Source organism: Dipodomys merriami, unplaced genomic scaffold (assembly GCF_024711535.1).
Source record: "Dipodomys merriami isolate MVZ:Mamm:240054 unplaced genomic scaffold, mDipMer1.0.p SCAF_15, whole genome shotgun sequence".
Lineage (NCBI taxonomy): Eukaryota > Metazoa > Chordata > Mammalia > Rodentia > Heteromyidae > Dipodomys > Dipodomys merriami.
The window spans coordinates 29,892,979-29,898,978 of NW_027202826.1; positions in this window are offsets into that span (position 1 = coordinate 29,892,979).

A 6,000-nucleotide genomic window follows, 5' to 3' on the forward strand; every position below is an offset into this window, starting at 1 on the left:
TATGATTATGTGCATTGGATTGCAGTATAAAGTATTTTTATTCTAGCTTGCAGTTTACAGGTTTAAAAGCTACTGTTCTATTGGGTGCTGCTAGCTGCTTGAAATTTAAATGTCAGCGCTGTTTTATGTACTGAAATGGCTTCCACTACATTAAAACTACTCTAATTTCAGAGTTATTCACAGTCAAAAGACTCTAACCTAGCACATAAAAATAATTAAAACATTGGTAAAACAAAAGTTGTTAGGGCTGGGAAGGTGGCTCAGAGGTAGAGTGCTCACCTTGAGCTGAAGGGTTGAGGAACAGGGCGCTGGCCCTGGGTTCAGGCCCCACAACTAACCCTCCCCCCAAAAAGTTGTTGAAAGCAATTTAATCAGAAACTCCGATTTTAAATATATATAAGATTTTATAAACAACCAATAGAATATTACTTGCCAAGAGTTAGTACATGCTTTCCAAGTTTAGTTTTACAGATAAAGGAGATGAGAGGTTCAAGAACACAAACCTTTAGGGATTAGGAATAATTCAGTAAACTTCAGCCTTCATAGATATTTAAATTCTTTAAATTATTTCTATTGCTATTTTCCAACAATTTTATTCCTTTACTAAAACTCGAGTATTTACATTTTTTCCTGACTATGAAGTAAATTTCAAGAAGGAAGTTGAACTTTAAAACATTAATGTTCCAAATATTTTTGTCATCTTGACAAGGAAATTTGCTCTCTAGGGCAACTTCCTTTGGATTTCACTATTGTATTTCTTAAAGAACTACTTTAATAACAAGTCAGTCCAAGATAGAGTGTGTACGTGTGTGTGTGTGTGTGTGTGTGTGTGTGTGTGTGTGTGTGTGTGTGTGTGAGAGAGAGAGAGAGAGAGAGAGACAGACAGACAGACAGACAGACAAACAAGACAGACAGACAGAAACAGCAAAAAGACAAAAAGACAGTGAAAGAGGCTTTATTTGGTAGATTGCAAAAGGGGTAAGAAGTAAGTTGGTAAATTTCCAAACACCATGGCATTTAAAAAAAAAAATAAAAGACTACCATTTAGTAAAAGAAACTATTTACTTGTGAAATAGTCGACCTCTGCCTTATATTATTCTTGTCTTTTTTTAAAAGGGTACAAAAGTACAAAGTGTGTGTTTACCACCAGTATTTGAAAACGGAAGTTTTGCTATACTTTAAGAAACAAGCAAACCATATTTTATATAACTTCAGAATATTTCAAGGAAATTGTTCAGTCAGGCAAAGTCTAAATGTTTAGGAGTTGGATTTTAGTTCTGATTCTACCAGATAATTTTATTTCCCTGAGATTATGTTTTCTTATCTCTATAAGTGAAGGATTAAAAACAAACCCTAATCTCTGAACTTCTTTTTGTTTCTAAGATTCTAAGTAATCTTTTATGTAAAATATTGTTATAACCTTGTTTTATAAAAGATAAATGGTTCTTTCTAGTGAATAGCCTTAACAATGAAATACTTCTCAGATTTTTTTTTTTTTTTTTTTTGTTGGTCGTGGGGCCTGAACTCTGGGCCTGGGCGCTTTCCCTCAGCTCTTCAGCTCAAGGCGAGCGCTCTACCACTTGAGCTACAGCGCCACTTCCGGTTTTCTGGTGGTTTATTAGAGATTGGAGTCTCACGGTCTCTCCTGCCCGGGCTGGCTTTGAACCACGATCCTCAGATCTCAGCCTCCTGAGTAGCTAGGATTACAGGCATGAGCCACCAGCTCCCAGCTATGCTTCTCAGATTTTTGACCTTTACTTCTGGACCTATTAATATAATACATACTTTCTCTACTTGTTTCTGCTAATTCTACTTTATTGCCATTGTTGTAAGCAAATAGCATACTTATGTGCTAGAGTCTTTTAGTTAGATTTCATTTTAGGAATATTGAATGTCTTCTATTTGATGGACAATGTGGTAGGTATATTAAAAATACTTAAATGTCTCTTGCACTTCTTCTTGGTTCCATGATATTAAACACTTTATCATATTTTAAAAACATCTAAATGAGCTGGGCTCCATTGGCTAATGCCTGTAATAATAACTATTCAGGAGGCTGAGATCTGAGGATCTTGGTTCAAAGCCAGTCCAGGCAGGAAAGTCCCTTGAGACTCTTATCTCCAATAAACCACTAGAAAACCGGAAATAACACTGTGGCTCAGGGGTAGAGTGCTGGCCTTGATCTGAAGAGTGCAGGGACAGTGCCCAGGTCCAGAGTTCAAGCCCCATGACTGACAAAAACAAACAAACACCAACATCTAAATGTTAAATCCTTTAGGATCATTGAGAAAGTTAAACAATCTGCATTTTATCTCCTGACACATAATTAGGCATTAAATAACAACTAGGAAAAAAAAGATCTATCTATTCATCTATGGCTAAAGAAAAACACTTACAGGAGTAAACTAATATGCCCACAGTTACATGGTTGCTTTTGTTTTTAGTCTATCTTGGAGCTTGAACTCAACGCCTGGATGCTGTCTCTGAGCTTCTGTGCTCAAGGCTGGTACTCTACCAATGAGCCACAGCTCCACTTATGTTTTTTTTTAGGTGGTTACTTGGAGATAAGAGTCTCACAGACTTTCCTGCCCAGGCTGGCTTCCAACTGCAATCCTCGGATCTCAGCCTCTTGAGTAGGTAGGATTATAGACATGAGCAACCAGCACTTGGCACACAGCTACTTTTTGAGAGCAATCAACACTGAACATTTTTTAAATCATACCACACTGCTTTGCGGTAAGGGCAATTCCACCATCTGTTTATTCTTTCTCTCAGATTGACAAACACCATGTAAAAATATGTGCACAGAGGCAAGTAGCCTACTAACCCTGTGAATAGCAATCCAGTTAAGGGTTAACTAGGACATTTTTACCAAAAAAACTGAGGAAACTGAGGCTCAGAGAAGTTAATAACTGATCCAGATCATACAAACAATAAATGGTAACATTAGCATTTGAACCCAGGCTATTGAGGTTAACACAGGCAAAATAGCTGGCACTGAATATCAGGAATCTAGTCTTCTTTAATTGTTTCCTCCATGACACAGTTGAAGACAAAGAACCTATCAGGAATTTTGGCAATACAAAAATCTAGGAAGAATAGTGAATCTCATGAGATATGGAATGAAACCTCAAAACCTAATGGAATATTTAAAAAGAATGAAGGGGTTGCTTATATTTGGAGGCAACATAACTATGTGGGGTCCAATACAACCCCAATACAACACAAAGATAATGGTATTAAGCTCTGGGAAACTTGCTGCCTTATCAATTTGTAAATTTAAAAATAAAATGTAAGTATACTGAATAGACCTTATACTGGCTACTAAAAATGACACAGTCCCCAAATATTTTTAAATAGTATTATTTGAACTATACTGATTTAAAACAAACCACCATTGGTCTGAAGCAGGAGAGGAAATGCGTTCTCCAAACAATAATCAGGCCAATTGCAAGACTGTGGTTTTATTTTTGGGTATCACATTGTTTTCAAAGTTGACAACCGAAGTACATCATGAATTCAGTCACAGGGGTGGCATATGAAACTTGTTACAGTGTCAGTGTTTGCCAGGGACATGATGATAAGGACACTGTCAATAACACAGATAAAAGACATCCCCTACTCCCCTACAGGAAGGAGCCTCCTTCCATGAAGGCCACTTGAGGGAAATCATTTCCAATGCCAACAGAAAAATGTTCTCCTGGTACTGACCATTTAAATTCCTTATTTACTTTGGGTTTTAGATGTGAGTCAAACTAAAGTTTAAGCCACAGATTCATGCATAATTTCTGAGTTCTTCTTCTCGTTCACCTCCTCTTCCCTCTTCTGTTCATTTTACTTATTTTAATTTCCTATCACTGTTTCTTTTTTTCTTATTTACATTTAGCCACTATTTCATATTATATACTAGAATTCACTTTATGCATTTTGTAGGGTGAGATAAAATATTGTAAATGAGTGAATTAATCAGTTTAATATTTACTAGGTCTTCGAAAATTATTGAGAAATCAAGTTATTTTTAGCTTGAAAATACAAATGGTATTTTAGTGGTAACTTATAGAAAAGTGAAGTTAGATTTCTCTTGCTACAAATGACAGAATTAAGAACAGTGGGTGAAATATACTGAATGGTGGATTTCAACTTTTTGTTGTTGTTGTTGATTATAGGTTTGAACACAGGGCCTGGGCCCTGAGCTATTTTGCTCCAGGTTATCACTTTACCACTTTAAGCCATTTTCAGTTCTCTGGTGGTTAACTGAAGATAGGAATCTCACAAATTTTCCTGCCAGGGCTGGCTTTGAACCCCAGTTCTCAGATCTTAGCTTCCTGAGTAGATTATAGGCATGAGCTACCAGCACCCAGTGGATTTCAACTAATTTTGATGAAAATTTCTTAACAAATAAGTCTTTAAAAAGCAAACAATTGCCCCAGGAGGTCATATTTGAACTGAGAGCAGAAGAGGATGGTGGGATGATCCAGGTAGGAGTGTATGAGAGGCAAACCCAAATGACATCTAAACACTTCTGCATCTGTGAGATTAAAAAGCACATTGCAGTTAGATAAACAATACACAGGTCCTTATAGCATCACATTACCATTGATGACATAGTATTGGTAATCATAACAGCACTAATAGCCATAATAACATAATGTAGGGCTGTACAGTTACTTTTATCTGAAGCATTATAAAAAGATATCACATGTAAGTATTATTTTTCATTCCCATTTTACAGATAAGAAAACTAGAATGTTTCAAAAATGAAATAACATATAAAAGGTATGAAGCCTTCTAAACCAACATTATGTCAGCTAAAATAAGGCCACAAGTTAAACCACTAGCTGGAAATATTCATACTGATAGAATAGAGGTTTGGAAGGATTAGAATACAGAGCTAATGAAGTTTCAGCCAAGAAAGAGCTGGGTAAGATGTCCTGGGTGTTGAATTTGACCTTCTTATGTTTAACAAGATGTCATGATGCAGAGCTTTGAGGAGTCCAGTGAACACGGAACTTCTGAATTCTGTATGAGAAGATGGAAGACTATCAAGGACTCTTTCCTTCTCACCTGCATTTCTGCTTTAGTTCTTTTCAACCGGCTATCACAGGTGGGAAGGCATACTGCTACAGCAGCTCTGGTCTCACATCTATAATGCTTTGTAATCAGAGCCAGGAAAACACCCAGCTCTTTCTTGCAAATTCTTGTACCAAAACAGCTGGAAAGGATGTTGACTCATCTGCACATCAATCACCACTCCCAGAAAAAAGGTACCCACTCATAACCATGCCTGCTCCGTGGTTAAATGATATGGATTTGTTACTAGAAGCAGGAAAAGACAAAGCAATGTATGTCTACAACAAATTTTTCTCAGTTGAAAGAACTGAAATACATATTCATTAGACAATTCTATATATATCTTTGAAATAACTGGGGCTTTAACTCAGGGCTTGGATGCTGTCCTTTAGCTTTTTTTTTTTTTTTTTTGGGCCTGGGCACTGTCCCAGAGCTCTTAGCTCAAGGCAAGCACTCTACCACTTGAGCCACAGGGCCACTTGCGGTTTTCTGGTGTTCAATTGGAGATAAGAGTCTCATGGATTTTCCTGCCAGGGATGGCTTTGAACTGTGTTCTTCAAATCTCAGCCTCCTGAGTAGCGAGGATTACAAGCGTGAGCCACCAGCTCCGGCCTCCTTTTGCTTTTTTGATCAAGGATGGTACTACACTTACAGTTCTACTTCCTTTTTTTTTTTTTTGGATGGTTATTGGAGATGAGTTTCATGGACTTCCCCATTACGTCTCAGCTTCCAGAGTTTAGGATTACAGACTTGAGCCACAGGCACCTCCCTAGACTGTGGTTGGGCGACTTGATCAAAAGATGTTATAATTTAATCACATTTTAGGCATTACTTTTCATTCTTTCCCTCTTTTAAAATTTTTATTTGTTTATTTATTGTGCCTGTCTTGCTTGAACACAGGGTCTGGGAGCTGTTCCTGAGCATTTTTGT